This window comes from Plecotus auritus, assembly GCF_963455305.1.
Source record: "Plecotus auritus genome assembly, chromosome: 8".
Taxonomy (NCBI): domain Eukaryota; kingdom Metazoa; phylum Chordata; class Mammalia; order Chiroptera; family Vespertilionidae; genus Plecotus; species Plecotus auritus.
Window position 1 is genome coordinate 168330490 of NC_137782.1, and position 16544 is coordinate 168347033.

Sequence of the window (16544 nt, forward strand, 5' to 3'; positions counted from 1 at the left end):
TAAGGACTGGACCAAGGGCTAAGAGCTCAGAGCTTGGGATTTCTCTCCCTGGATCTTACATTTGTCTTTGGTAACAGTAATGAAGTTCAGGGCAAACACAGACCCAAGTGATAATTTTATGTGTTTTGCTTCAGTGACACACTCTTTCCGTCATAGAGAGGGGGGCTGCACAGGGGCTCAGACATGTGGGCACAGCTTGTCGAAGGCATTGGACAGCCGGGGCCTCTGTTGTTGGAGATGGATGTGGGGCAGGGATGCTCTGAGCTAGCCAGTGAGAGGGCAGGTCTCTGGCTGGCCGGACCAGCTGGAGCCTTCATTGGCAGGAAAGCGCTTTTAATGTGGCCCAAGTATGTGTGTGTCCTTGGGCTGAGAACTGAGTCCAAGGAATTAAAGATCTGAAATTTCATTTGACAGTTATTAGTTCTTTTGTTATTTTTTGGTGTCTGTTTGTCTACTTAATAATATTGCAGCTGTTGAATTGATTACAAATAGTTTTATGTTTTATTTATATAAGAAGTCGAGACCAGCCAGAGGGCTAATTGAGTCCCTAATTGAATCTTATCATGTCAGAGATGAGAGGTCTCCCAGAGATGGCCTGGTCCCATCTTCCCCATTTGATGTATCAGAAATTGGGGCCCAGAGAGGAGAGATGACTCAGCCAGGATCACCCGGGAGGGTGCAGTTGGATTCAGGTGTCTCGCCTCTGCCTACACTGCAGAGTGGGAGAAGTCTGTGTGCAGCCAGTGTAGACCTGAGGTTGTTCCCTTAGCAAGCATGATTCCATCCCATGTGCATGGAGTTTGTAATGGGCCACATGCATGCGTTACTCCCTCGTAGCTCCCCCACGACCCGGTGCTGTAAAGGTGAGCTCCGTGTAACTGGAGGTCAGTCCTTAAGGCTCCTGACTGTTTCCTCTAGTCAGTGGTTCTCAACCTTCCTGATGCCGCGACCCTTTAATACAGTTCCTCATGTTGTGGTGACCCCCAACCATAAAATTATTTTCGTTGCTACTTCATAACTGTAATTTTGCTACTGTTAATGAATCGTAATGTAAATATCTGTGTTTTCCGATGGTCTTAGGCGACCCTGCTAGCGGTTCTCAACCTGTGGGTTGCGACATTAGAAAGGTTGAGAAACGCTGCTGTAGAGCCTAAGACCACCGGAAAACACAGATATTTACATGATGATTCATTAACAGTAGCAAAATTACAGTTATGAAGTAGCAACGAAAATAATTTTATGGCTGGGGGTCCCCACCACATGAGGAACTGTATTAAAGGGTTGCGGCATTAGGAAGGTTGAGAACCACTGCTCTAGATTGATCACATTCCCATCAGTTTCCCCCGTTCTCCCTTCATCCCTACTCCCAGGATCTTTCCAGGGGACTTCTCTAGCTCTGTGCTCCCTCACCTGCCGATTTGGCTCAGCCCCCTCGAACCTCCGTCAGCTTCTGCAGTGAGTACAATGAGGAACGAAAACATCGCAGGGGCACATCTGCTGCTCACGCTCCCCAACCAGACAGAGCAGTAATGAGCTTGGGCAAATCACCATGACTCAGATGATCTCTTTATTTATTCACTGGCATCTCTTAGGAATAAAGCTTAAGCCATTCCTCCACCTTGCTGGCCCCCGTTTCCTTTTCTGAGAGTCTCCCAAATATTTAAAAGAGACGTCTACGTCTGCCTTCGAGACTTCACTCCTTAACACCCTGCTGTCTGGTTCTTGCACCCACAACCCAGTGGTTGTAAGCCACCGACGGCCACTTGTTTGCCAGACTCACTAACTTGCCCAGTCCCCACTGCCCTGCTCTAGCCAGCACTGCCCGCCACCATCTTCTTCTAGAAACGCCTGCATTGGCGTCACCGCTAGGTTGTGCCATGGTTACAAATAGCCCCAGTGGCTTAAAACCACAGAGGATGAGCCCTGGCCAGTGCTCTGCAGTGGTTAGAGTGTCAGCCCATAAACCGAAGGGTCCTAGGTTTGATTTCCAGTCAAGGGCATGTACCTCAGTTGCGGTTTGATCCCCCAGCCCCAGTTGGGGCACACATGGGAAGCAACCAATCAATGTGTCTCCCTCACATCGATGTTTCTCTCTCTCTGTCTCTCCCCCTCCTTCCCTTCCACTCTCTCTAAAATCAATGGAAAAAAATATCCTCCGGTGAGGATTGAAAAAACACCCAAGAAACCGCAGAGGTCGATTTCTCGCTCCTGTTGAGCTTTGGTTCTGCCCACCTCCTGCTCATTCCTGGACCTGAACATGGCCGTGACTGCAACCTGTAGGCTCATCGCCACAGCGCGAAGAGCGCCCTTCAGGGTCTCACATCGGCTCTCAGGGTTTGGCTGAGAGGGACACCTGGCTGTCACTTACAGCTCATTGGCCGGAAAAGGTCACGTATTTCCAGCAGCTATCCAAGGGGGTCAGGAATTCTGATGTACAGCTGATGTGGCTGACCCACAGCCCTCCTGACACCCTCCTGCCCCGCCACCTGCCTCTTCCTACCCCTCTGAACGCCACTCCTTTGCCTCTTTTCCTAGCTACTTGCCTTCTCTCAACGCTCAGCTCTCAAACGCCACATTCTCCAATAGGCCCCACTACGGCTCAGCTGGTGTTCTCCGTCATCTCCCATCCTTCTTCTGTCTCTTTCTTTGCAAACACCTCCCAAATTTGAAAGCCCACCCTGACCTCTTTCTTGACTTCCGATCTAAGCTTCAGACAGGTACCAAACCAGCCTCTTCATCCTTCCATCCAGAGGCAGTCCTTTCTGCCTGTGTTCCTACATCAGGGACGCGAGGCCCAGGCTGGTCTCTGTACTGTAGCTGTCTTCCCATCGACCTTCATCCACGGGAAGCGGCCCCCTGCGTTTTCCCTCTCTGCTCACAGCTGCGCTCCTGGTGTTCCCGATGATCCGAGTTCTCCGTCCCCAACTCTGCTGAAGTTGGCCGCAGAGTTGTGAATGGTGTGTGTGTGTGTGTGTGTGTGTGTGTGTGTGTGTGCGTTTGCATCTCCAGCCCGACTCGCAGATCTTTGTTTCAGTCCCATATGCTGCATGCGTTGGGAGCCACAGGAGAGGGCCTTTCTCCACCCCTCATCTCTGGCAGCAAATCCTGAGTAGCAACGCTGACCCAGGCCCCCAGATCCCTAACACCTTGTAGTTCGAAGTCCTTCTTTGCTCTCAGTGCAGGGCGCTAACCTGCCTTTGGAATCTTATCGCTGTAATGGCCTTTATGATAACGTCTTTTGGGCCCTAACATTTTGTAAGAAGGGGGGGATGAGGTCTGGGGAGAACGGGGGACTCTACCCTCATCCCGGTGACTCATCCAAGCGTCTTGCCCCATCCTCTCGCCTCTGGGAGTGGTTTTGGGTTCTGCTTTGCCTGTGGCACAAAGATGTCACCTAAGAGAAGGGAAAGTGGGGGTCCCGCGCCATAGCAGTGAGTTGGTGCCTGCAGCCTGAGTGTGACCACTTGTCACTGCTGGTTTAGATCAGCCACCACTGTGCCTGCCAACCACAAATCTTGGATGGCAATAAATAGAACCCATTTAGCTCTAACAGGCTGAGCCCAAGGAGAGGGTGAGGCGTGGGAGGCAGAGTGGATCCAAGGCGCTCTTGGCACGCCTGGGGCTGGGAATGCACTCTTTCCCCTCTTTGCGAAGGCCCGGTTCAGTTACGCCTGAACAGCCGGGCGGCATTGCCTCAGATGCCTCCCGCAGCCCCGATGCCCTGGCAGGCCCCGTGTCAGCCTGCCTGCTGTCTAATTGGCCACGCGGAGCCTGGCCAGATGGCTGCTGGGCCTGGCTGCATGGGAGGTGAGAACGCCACGTCCCGGGCCTGGCTGGCCCCTGCCTCCTGGGCGCCAGCTTTTGATTGGGAGATCCCAGGAGCTTGGATCTGCAGCCTGGGGTTTCTGGGCCTGGCTGAAGGGAAGGAAAGGCCCTCTGATTATTGGTGAGTTTTGTAATTCGGTTCTTCAGAGTTGTCAGCCTGTCTGCCTGCGGGGCTGGGGCAGGGCTGAGTGGGAGAGCTTCCTCCCAGACTAGAAGGGCAGCCTGTGGCGCTGTGTGGTGGCCAGGTCCTGGGTCTGCTGGCCAGTGCAAGGGATTGAAGGCAGGAGAAGGGCTGCTGGGAGCAGAGGCGACGTCTGCAGGGGAAGCCCCTGGGGCCCTAAGTGAGGGGCCGTGCTCAGTCTGACTCACGGGGTGTCTGCCTCTCTGGCCTTAGGGAGCACTTGTTCCCTCTGATGCAGCATTGTTTTCTGCCCAGTTTCCTCTCCAGCGATCTCCCTCTTGCTCACTCTGTCCCCGTCCCAGGGGTGCCTGTTGCTCCTTGCAGCTGCCACACAGGTTCTGTCTCAGGGCCTTTGTCTGGCTGTTCCCTTTGCCTGGAATTCAGTTCCCTCCCTGCCCACTTGGGTATCTCCTTGCTCGAGTGTTTGCTCAATTCTTACCTTCCCAGTGATGCCACTCTGTTTTATTCTGCAGCCTGCCTCCCCCCGCCCCATACCTTACCATTTTCCTCTTTCTCCCATAGTACTCATTACCTTATAACATACTATATGTTATAATTAATATTTATTAGGCTTATTTAAACATATCTTTCTCCCTAGGCTGGAATGAAAGCTCCCTGAGGACAGGATCTTGGTTCTGTTCATGACTAGAAGAGGGTCTGGTATACAGTAGCTGCTCAAAAAATAAAGGACTCTGTCAAAAGAGGGTCAGGTAGGACCTGACCCCACCTCACTGGGGTGTTGGAGAATCCACTGGGCACTGTCTGGAAACAGGCTTTCCAATGTATAAGGCTCCACTGTCTTCCAACTTTACTCTCCAACCTAAGACCTCTGACGGCTGCACCAGAGGCCCCGCTGGAATGGACACGTGGCACAGGCCTGTGCCATGCGGCTCGAATGCTGATGTCTGTTATGATCAGATCGGGATCAGTTGTGAGCTGAGCCGCAGGTGGCTGGTGAACAGGGAGAGTCAATGGTCTGAACTGGGCACTAGCTTTCTCAGGTGGAAGGGGAGGGGGGCGTTACAGCTACCTGCTGGGAGGTGATACAGCCGCAGTGAACCCTGGCTGTGCTGCAGCCTGGAGGCCACTGGAGGGTCCATGGGAATGAATGAAGTATGTTTGGGGACAGAAAGAAGGTTGGAAAATGTCAAGATCCTCCCTGGAACATGCCTGGTATGTAGATTGCTCCAGGTTCAAAGTGAGACTGGGAGAGCCATGGAGCTTGATGGGCATCAGAGAGCATGTCCCCAAATTGCTTGCTTGTAGACAGAGCCACTTCTGATTCAGCCTTTTCTGCCGCATCCTGCCTCTTTGACCATTTCCCCCACTAACCTTGTTGTGCTTAAAGCCTTCCGTCCTCAGACCCCTGTTATCCAAGGCCCTGGGTGCTACACAGGCCTCGAATGTGTGTAATCAGACCAAACTCTAAGAGTGGGTGGGTGCTGTGTTGCTAATTGCTCCCACATGCAATCCCAGCTATCTTGGAAGAGGAGGCCCTGCAGCCAGAGGTTGACCTAATCTTTGCAATCAGGAGGGACATTGCAGTGATTAAAGAGCCATTTCCTGCTGATATGTTGATACCAGCAGCTTCCAAGTCCTATAAGGGAGGGGCCGACAGGCAGAGCCCTGGAGAGTGGCAGGTCCTGGCCGGGCTGGGTCCGGGGTGGTCTGTACGAAGCATGCAGCTGTCTTGGGAGACCATCCTGACGCTTCACTCTGCAGTGGCTGCACACTTAGGTCATGTTCACTGTTGTGGTCAACGTTGCGGGCGGGGTGTGTGTGTGTGCTAGGCTGGAGTCTGGGTAGAGACGGTTGCCATGTACGAGCTGTGGTTACTTTACAATTGTTTCCAGAGCTTGGAAGGACGGGACGACCCAGGAAGGAGAGAACAGTCCTCCTTCTCCACATGAGAATGTCCCGGCCCAGAGGATGGACTTATGTACTCGGGCCTCCTTCCTACAAACAGGAAGAGAGGGTCCCAGGAAGGCCAGACTTTAGATGAAAGAGGAGCTTGGGGAAAACATGAGAATGAATGAAGATATTTTCAGATGCCAGTGATAAAAGAAAATACAACCCCAAAGAGCTTAAACAGAGTAGGGGAATTTTTATAAGCTCAGGATCCTGGGGTGGAGGTCTGGCCGCAGGGCACCGTGGGGGCTCTGCTTACTCAGGTCCTTGGCTCTGCTCCCCCTGCCGCTGACTTAGTTCTACACACAGCTCTCTCCTGCGTCTGGAGAAGATGCTACTGCCAGCCTTAACCTCATGTGCTCCCCTCCTGACCCCAGCACTGGATCAAAACAGATTCCCGTGTCCCAGCTCATGTAGAGAAGACATGACTGTCCTATGTTATGTGCCATCACCAGGCCAGCAGTCCCCTTCACCAGTGGGCTGAGCCAGGTGGGCCTGGTGGGGAGGACACCCAAACTGATGGAGCTTCATGAGCATGTGGACCCAGGGCCCACACGGCAGCTACGGGAACACTCTATGTCCACCCCCTCCCCTGCAGGACTCATCTCTCTTCCACTTACCACGCCCCAGGCCCAAGGCTTACTCACTTTGGGTTAGAATGAGAAGGTGAAAATGTATAAGAATAGATGCATTTTTTTTTTTTGTATTTTAGATGAATTATGCAGGGGGGGAAACTGCTGAGAAATTGCTCCAATCCAGTACTGCTGGCTGCCTCCTGTTCCCCCTTTTTGAACAGAGGTGTGTATAGCAGTTATCTTGCATCTGTCGCACTGTCGTGTGTTGGGTGTGTAGGGGTCAGGTGGCGTGTCACTCCAGTTTACAGGCCTTTAGGTTGAGGCACTGTGGAAGAGGAACCACCCCCGTGGGTCCTCCTTGGCGTCCGAGTCTGATATAGATGAAAAGATCCCAGATATGAAGTGGTTGCCACAATGGGGTGAGACCTGGGGGTCTTGGGGGAGACCATGAGGATCTGAGACTTTTGAGACTTTTGAGTAGGATCAGGACATAGTCAACCATGACATTTGGAGATCTTCTCATAGTTGCAGTGTGGAGGGTTTCACCAGAGGAAGGGGCAGGGAGAGGACTGAAGTTCTCCCGGCCGTTAGGCCAGAGGGCGAGACCTGGCTCAGGGTCATGTTCTCCCAGGTGGCATGGCACGATGGGGGTGGTGGTGGGTGGTAGCAGTCTGTCCAGGAAGGGATTGTTGAGAGCAAGTGGATAAGAAGAAGGCGACCGACTGAGCAGGTTTGATTGTTGTCTTGAAACTGTCCACAGGTGATGCATCTCCGAGGGAATCCCATAGATTCCTTCCTATCCCTCTCGTGCATGGCCTGATCTGCTTGGCCTGGCTGAGTTCAGCCCACCCTGCCTTTCAGACCTTCTTTCCCCACGGCCAGCCCTGGGAGAGTTGCGGGGAACTTGCCTTTGGCCAGGCCAGGCCAACCTGATTCACACTTCACCATGGCCCGGTAGCAGTTTGGGTGGCCGTTCACACGATGCTCTCAGAGGAGCGCTGGTGGGCATGAGCCCAGCCTTGATGGGCTCCTTTCTGGTGTTTAAGCAGTTGCAGAGCCCAGTCTTTCCACACAGCTGCCAGCTCAGCAATGGAAGTCCCTCCAGCTCCCTCCTCTCCACATCACCATGCCTCGCCACCCCCTGCTCATCCAACTCCCTGAGCATCCCACACCTGTCAGCTGCTCAGTCCTGCTCAGGATTCCCACCCCAAGTCAGGCCCTTCCATCAACATCCAGACTCAGACCCTTTTTCTGGGGTGCCTCACTTGGTGCCTGGACCACAGGGCTGTCTGAGTCCCCAAGTGCTGTCTGTTTCTTACCCTCACCCCATGCAGTTTAGGCTCTTATGGAGATGAGATTGAGGGCTGGTCCTGTGGGGAGACAGAGCAGGACAAAGTGCTCCCATTTCCCTATTTCCTGTCTCCCAGGGCAGTGGGGCCTGGCTGGGAGGATGGTGGATGCTCCTAGACTTTCTTGACCAGGATTCCTTTGTGCTCCTGGAAGCTTTATGCAGGCGGAGGTGGGGTCAGATGCTGCAGTCTTTGACAGCTGGAGAGGTTTGGCTTTGGGGCTTTCCTCTCTCTCTGGGCTTACCTGGACTTACCTCCCTCTCTCCATCCCTCTTGGGGCCTCACTTTGCCCTCTCTCCACCAGGTGCCTGCTACCTGCTGACTTATCTCTGCTAGGTGGGAGACACAAAGCTGCCCAATTCTCTCTCCGGTCCACACACCAGGGCAGGGGTCCTCAAACTTTTTAAACAGGGGGCCAGTTCACTGTCCCTCAGACTGTTGGAGGGCCGAACTATAGTTTAAAAAAAAAACTATGAACAAATTCCTATGCGCACTGCGGGCCCAGGACGAGTCGGCTGCTAAGCAGGACAGGCAGTGGCACCTGGTGGGCCGGATAAATGTCCTTGGCGGGCCGCATGTGGCCCACGGGCCATAGTTCGAGGACGCCTGCACCAGGGGCATCATCAGGATCCATGCATGGATTCCTTCCTATCCCTCTCATACATGGGGATTTCCAGAACTTTCCCTGAAACCTTGTGGAGTGAGTGCCCTGAGGTAGGACTTAATGGGGATGGGATTTAGGCTCCGCTGGAGAGGTCTTCAGCATCCATTACCATTTTCTTTGTCTTCATCCATTTATTCAAAACATAGTACTGTTTGAGTTTCTACCCTCAAGGTGCTTGACTCTAAGTAGGGCAGAAGGGCCAGTCAACAGATCATTTTAAAACAATGTCATGAGTATTATCTCAGGAGCTTAAGGAGCACAGAAGACTAGCTTTTAGCTACTCTTAGCAAGTCAGTGTAAGTTACAGCTGAGACCTGTAGAGAAATTCCTCTGACTGGGGGTGCCAGCCTGGACCAGGCTCTCTCCTCTGTGGCAAACCTCAGAGAGAATCAGAGAGAATGAAGGGCCCAGGCCTGGAGGAAACGGGAGAGGGCAGTGGATGACGAGCTAAGCACAGTTACCAGGGCCCAGCTCGGAATGGGTCGAGTGGCCCGGCTCTCTGGGCACGGAGCCTTGTGCTGCTGGCCAGGCGCCCATTCCTCCTACATTTGCCTCAGGATCAGGCTGACCCCAGCTGGAAGCAGAGGGCTGCAGGGCCCCGAGCCATCAGCCTGGTCTTTGTCATCAGCTCCTTGGCAGGGTCACGGTGGCAGAACTGCTTCTCCGGCCTCCGCTGGGACAGAATGGGGGGTGATGCCAACCTGCCAGCCCGGCCTGTCTCCACGTTCTTCCCTGGATCTGGGCAAGTGAGAATAAACACAGCCGACTTTTAGTCCAGCCCCTCGGGGCCTTGGTCTTGACCTGCCAAGGCCATTCCTGAGCACTCCGAGCTGCTCTCTTTAGCCAGATGCCGTGTTTGTGCCGAAAGAGGTTGAGCTCATTGAAGATCGGGTGTGGATATCCTGATCTCAGCCCTTGGCTAGAAGGGTCTTGGGGAGCATCGTAACCCAACTCCCTCCCACAAGGATCCCCAGAAGGGACACTTCCTGGAATCACGCCCCAGAATTACGTTTTAAATGACACCCCCAGGATCATCGCCTGCCCAGGTGTGTAACCTGACCACGTTGCATTGCAGCAGACACACGACTGGAAACCAGATACTTGCTATCTGCTGACCCCCATCTTCCAGCCCCTGCTTAGATGCTTCCAGTTATGGGACTTCCTGCCACGCATGACATGTGTTGGAGGGAGAAATGTAAGCTTTAGAGTCAGACAAACCTAGATTTTAATCTCCCTTCTGCGATTTAATACATATGAATCCTTGTCAGAACCATCTTCCCCATCTGCAAAATGGGAATAGCTAGGCCTCCTTCTCAGCTGGTGGAGGGACTATGGAAAAAAAAAAATGAGCATTAAGAGCTGATCCGCTGCCTGGTTTGTCACTCAGTTTCTGCCTCTTTCCTTAGTCTTCTCTGCTTCAGAAAAACAACTGGCTTCCTCGTCTGTGAGGTTGCACTTCAGATACGTGGAGGTGGCTCTCATGTCCACTCTGTTTCTTTATAAGAAATGGAAGCATCCGTCCACTTTTGTTAAAACACGCAGGTCAAGCAGAGCAGAAGAGTATTCATCTGCTCAGGCTGCCAGACCCAAATGCCATACACCGGGAGGCTTAAACATCAGAAGCGTATTTTCCCATAATTCTAGGGGCTGGAAGTCCAAGATCAAGGTGTCAGCAGGTTTGGTTTCTTCTGAGACCTCTCTCCTTGGCTTGTAGGTATATCTTCTCTCGGTAAGTTTCTGTGTCCTGATGACCTCTTTCTATAAGGATACCAATATATTGGATGTGGGTTCACCCTAAAGACCTCAATTTAGCTTGATTACCTCTTTAAATACTGTATCTCCAAATACAGTCACATTCGAAGGTCCTCCTGGGCTAGGACTCCAACATGTTTAGACGGGGTGAGAGGGTGGGGATGGCACAGGATGTCACAGGCTGAAGATGTTTAAGGTAGTTGAGTTGAAGTGACAAGCTGGACATGATCTGATTTTGCCTGTTCTTTGTTGAGTGGCCTAGTGGCCCTGTCCGGAGGCCCAGCTGGGTGGAAGCTGCCCGCCTGGGCCTGGGCCGCTGGCAGAGCTCAGCTGTGTGTGGGCAGCCCTGCCCTCCCGACGGAGTGGCCGTGGAGTGCGTTTCCATCGCTGACACCTTGACATGTTTTATGGGGCTAATTCCTGCTTGTCAGCAGCTGCGTTTCTTAATCAGCCGCTCATTCATTTCTCTAAAGGCTTCTGACACTTCTGACTAGCACCAGAGCGTTTGGTGTGGCACAGACATCGTGTGCTCTCGCGTCCAAGTGCACTCACACCCTGGGACCCGGCCAGAACCCCGACGCCTGCCATTATTCTTAGCCTTGAAATGGTGGGAGCAGGCGTTTCAAAACCAGACTGAGGTTTTTGCAAACATATTTTGGCCTTCCTGCCTACCTATTTTTATTTCCTTCATATTTGGAAAGAGAAAATTCCCAGACAGGGGCCTGGGAATCAGGCTATTCTCAGGTCAGCAGGCTCCAGTTCCTGCTTGTGGCCCTCGTGGGGGGAGGCGATGCTTTGGCATCCACCCTGTGGTTCCCCACCTGCCGGTGGATGGTCACCCCACCTGTGGAAGGGCGTGGTGGGGGCAGCTCTGGCTCCAGCAGCGGGTCCTGCGTCCTTGCAACTGTGGCCTCTTCCAGGTGAGAGGAGGCGCAGGGCGATGGAGGCAGCTGCCCAGGTGGAGGGAGTGTCTAGACCTGGGTCCTGTTGCACTGTTTCCATTGGAATTATGCTTCCCACGGACCCGTCCAGCCTACCAGGCCCTGCAGACTAGGAGGCAGGCAGCTGCCAACTCCATTCAGACCCTGAATTGGGAAAGTGGGTAACGTCCTGTCAACAGCCTCCCCGCCTCCCTTCCCCCACCCGCCTTCTTTCCCTCCCCATGGAGTGCCCACTGGCCTAGGCACAGAACGCAGACACAACTCCTTCCCTCTTAGCCACATGCCACAGGGGACACGAACCAGAGGCAGCGTCCCTGCCCCGCTGGGTTTTCTTGGATGCAAAGGCTTCCCCTCTGCCTGCCTTTGGTGGAGCCTAGGTGATGTCATCTGTGGGTACAGGCAGAGGTCATTGATCATTTTCCACTAGAAGGCGACAGCTTTGTCGGCCGTGGCTGTTTGAATGAAGGTGGACCCCCAGCAGGCGGAGTCCCTATAACCCCCATCCATCAGCTGGGGTGTCTGGGTGTGAGAGAGAATGCAACAGCCCCAAACATTGGTTTGAACATTTTTTTTCTCTCCTGCTGGGCCTTTTCTAGGACAGGCAATGACACTGACTTGTTTTACCTCCTCAGCCCTTTGCAGTGGCGGTGTGTGTGAGAGTAATGTGCATTTATTTCCTAAATCATAAATACGAATGTTCTTTTCTGGAAAAAAAGTTCACGGAAATGTCCACCCACCGGTGCCCCAACTAAATTCAGTGGAATGAGCCCTCTGTCTGGGTGGGAGGAGCTTAGGCCATAGGCAGCCTTGTGCCTGGGAGAGGGGGAGGGTGGGCAGTGACCCGCCAGGACTGTTTCAGAAGCGGCCAGTGGCACAGCGAGTTCCCCTGAAGCCACGGCAGGCCAGGCCAGGTGCCCCATCCCAGCTGGGGTAGCCTGGAGAGCTAGGGCTGGTGGGGAACATGTCCTCAGTATCCCAGGGGCCGTCTTGTGAACACCTCCATGTGGCTCCAGCAGGTAGAGCTAGGATCAGTGGGTGGACGTTACCGGGTGACCTATTTCAGCTCATTGTGAGGACCAGCCTCCTTGGGCAGAGCTGCTCAGTGCGGGTGGGGAGCTGGGCAGTCAGAGGCTGGGGGACCACTGGCTGGGATGTGTCCAGGTGACCACGTGCTGGTCACGCTCTTCGCTCTGAGCTTCCCCTGAGATTTGATGTTTAGCCTGGAGCACAGTAGCTGTGGCTCCTCCCTCTCATGCTCCTTCCCTTTGTTCCTGCCTTCTTCCTTCCTTGGGCTCTCTCATCCCCTCCTGTTATCCCCACTGGGGATGGCACTATTGTGAGACGGAACTGCCTTGTGCCCGGAGTCCCAGCTGCAGCCTCCACTGCTCCCCTGGTGGCACCGGCTGGCCGTGGCCTTCTCCCAGCTCTCAGCTCTCACTGTGGCACCGCAGCTAATGCAGCAAACCCACTTGCCCACCTTCCCGTGTGGCCTCAGTGAGATGGATCGAGAGGAGTTGGCTGGGGGTGTGGTGGAGACAGGATACTTTAAGGAGAGGGCGCCCCCTGATGGGTTGGTTCCATCCAGGAAGCAGGCTGTCCCCTCAACTGAAAGAGTCCTGCTCAGGATTCTCCGCTCCTCAATCGGCACCTCTGAAAGTCGAGGCCAGAAGAAATGTCCCCACTTCTACCCACATTCAGCTTCAGTTCATCTTGATATTTCCTACGAGTGAGTGACGGCCTGGGGAGCCAAACATTCTTTTTCAGCCACCTGCCCTTTTTGGTCCTAACCCATCACCTTTTCCTTGATCCCATGTCTACGTCTCTCCTGTCCCTTGCTGCCCCTCTCTAGGGCAGAGTGGGGTCTACCAGCCAAGGATTCAGGGGCTCTGGCAGGGCCATGCGCTCTCTGTGATGGGAAGTGAGCCTGGATCAATAGGATCTGTTCTCCCCCCAAGTTCTGGCTGCAGGATCCCTTACCCTGTGGGGCAGAAGAGCTCAGTGGCCTTTGGGAGCGCGGGCGGGCTCCAGGCAGAATCACATCAGCTGTGCCTACTGTGTAACGTAGAGACTCAGTGAGGAGTGGGGAACCCAAGCCCCGAATGACTATGTGGCCTCGTTTCTGTGAGAGCTAGTCTTGCCAGTCACTGCTCTGGGAAGACCTTGCTTCGAAGTTTCTGGAGGAAGTTAGATAACCTTGAGAAGATTGTGGTGGCCCAGGGCCCAGGGACAGTAGGACCCACGGTCCCCAGGCCCTGCACACCTCATAGAGCTCTCTCCTTAAAAGGAGTGTCACAGGCCAGGGAGGGCCAAGCACATGGGGAGAGGCTATATGGCTGGGACAGGAGAGCAGGCAGAGAAGGATTAAACTGTGTGTGTGGTCCTGAGTATTGTGTGGTCCTGTGCCATGAGTGGCCTGGGTGAATTGTTAGCATTTCTCTTTTCTATTTTGGGGGACATTGTATGACTTTTATATTGTCACAGATTAAAAATCTGTGAAGCCTTGGGGTACATTTCACAATTTATGTCATTGACTTCATGAGCATTTGATACTCCTCTTTCTAATATTTGTATTTATACACAGTATTAACGAGCAGTCTGGGGAGTATTCTATATTCTGTGGCAGCAACGATGGGTATTAAAAAAAAAGGCACTGAGGCCAGCATGGCTCAGTGGTTGAGTGTCCACCTATGAACCAGGAGGTCACGGTTCAGGCCTGGTTAGGGTACATGCCCGGTGCAGGCTTAATCCCCAGTGTGGGGCATGAGGGAGGCAGCCAATCAATGATTCTCTCTCATCATTGATGTTTCTATCTCTCTCTTCCTCTCCCTTCCCCTCTGAAATCAATATATACTTATATATTTTTTTATTTTTATTTTTTAGAAGACACTGGGGTGGCATTTAGCTGACAGGGTTAAGAGTGACTTTCTCTGATGGGTTTAGGGATGACCTGGAGTTCAGACCTTGACCCTGGAACCCACAGGGCTGGAAAGCTGTGAATTAGAAGACATGGCACAAGAAGGATGTAGGGAATGGAGTGGGGAGGGGGAAGAGACTGAGCTGTAGGCACCCGAGGCCTGCGAACCAGGAGGGTGAGCTTCTGAGATGGGAAGAGGGCACAGTCATAGGAGCTGGGCATGGGCAGTTGTGAGAAATGCCAACCAGGGAAAGAAAAGGACTCTCGAGGGTGAGGCTAGCTCAGGGGATATTGAGCAGAGGGGTGCTGGGGAGTGGTTAGAGGTGCACCAACATGGATACAGGCATAAAGAGGCAGAGGAGGGCGTGATAACCACCGCCATCTTTTGAGGGAACCTCTTGTGTGCCAGGAGCTTTGTGTGAACCACTCTAGTCCTCATCGCTGCCCTGTAGGGGGTGTGACCATTCTGATTTCTGGCAGTGTTACTCACTGGTTAGTGACTGCTGGGATTCAGGTCCGGTTTACTTGATTTGAAAGTTCTTGATCATTTCATGCAGCCTTTGGCAGACTCAGAATGCATGATTTCCATGGAGGTAATCTCAAAAGCAAATGAATCCATCTCTCATTTTAGAGATAAGGCATCTGGGGCCCAGAAAAGGGTGGTGGTGGTGATGGTGGTGGTGGTGGTGGTGGTGGTGGTGGTGGGGTCCCTAAAGCCATCGTGTCAGAAAGTAAAGGATAAGTTAGAACCTAGCTCTCCAGACTTGTGCAACGATTTTCAACTGGGGCACTGACCTCTTTTCCCTTAGATTGTCAAATAAAAAAAAATGACAATAACCAACACAACAATAACCCTGTAGTGTGAATGCCCTGTCTTGAACTATAAATATACGTTATATAGTAGAATTGCATCTTATTGGTTATGTAGCATAATAAGGTTACGTCTGATTGGTTAATTCTTGGTACCAGAAACCCTTATCTACAAGTATAGGCACTTGGTTTTTTAAAAAGTCACTTTGAGCCCTGGCCAGGTAGCTTAGCTGGTTAGTGTCATCCCAATATGTCAAGATTGCAGGTTTGATCTCCGGTCAGGGCACATACAAGAATCAACCAATGAATGTATAAATAAGTGGAACAAATTGATGTTTCTCTGCCTGTCTGTCTGTCTCTCTAAAAAAAAAAAAAAAAAGTTGCCCTAGCCGCCAGTTTTTCTCAGTAGTTGGAGCATTGGCCCTTGGACTGAAGGGTCGTGGGTTTGATTCCAGTCAAGGGCATATATCTTGGTTGCAGGCTCAATTTCTGGCCAGACTCTGGAGCGTGGAGGAGGCAACCAATTGATGTGTCTCTCTCACATCAATGTTTCCTCTCTCCCCCTTCCACTCTCTCTGAAAGCAATGGAAAAAATGTCCTCAGGTGAGGATTAAAAAAAAAAAAAAGTCACTTTGGAGCAAAAAGGGTAGGTGATTACTATTATTATTTTTGTAAATAAATCAAAATTATATCTATTTCTTTTGTCAGATTGGCAAAAAATATATATTTTTCTGGTATGCTGTGGAATTTTAGTCATTAGTTTATGTGTGCCAGGAGATGGAAAAGATTGAAAATCGCTGGTCTAGTGGAATGTCAGGATCCCAGCCTTGAAAGAATGATCCGGATGGCCACACCTGTTGTATACTATTTTTGATGGATATTATCTTTGGCAGCTCTACATCGACACGAATGAATTCTACATGAATTTTGAAGTTATTTTAGAATAGATTTATATATTATTCATAATGGTTATATAGCCAAGGGAAACCTTGAAAAATAGCTTCTGCTTCTTTGGCTGTGACCCTGCATTTTACATTGTGTCTCATTATACAGATATGTGTGTGTATGTATACATTATAAATATAACTGAAACATATGTTTTCTGAAATAATACTTATCCTTACTATGTGTGACACACTTTGATGTTTTCTATTCTCATCTACTCTGTTAAAAATATGCTGGTTGTGAACCGTTTAAATTGATTTTATGACAAATTAATGGTTCATGACCCACAGTTGGAGACACAATGACCTAAGCAATGTCTTGATCAGACATGGTTTAAGAAAAAAGTTTTTACAGAGGCAACCTAAAGTTGCCAATTATATTTGGTCATAAATGTTATAATAGTAAGCTTTGAGTTTCATAGTATCAAAAAAAAAAATTGTGGACATGTAAAAAATCAAATGGCCTAGGCTTGGATTCTCTCTAGACCACAAGCTGATCTGAGATGCTCCTGGTAGTGTGTGAAGCTGAATTTTATTCTGGGCCTGGGTTTCTGTCCTAACCGGAAGACCTGCAGAGGCAGGCAAGAGGGGCTGCTGCAGCCCCTAGGCAGTGGGCCAGGGCTGACCTCTCCCTAACCCAAGCACATTGTATCTGGTCTGAGGCTCTAGGAGTTTTCCAAG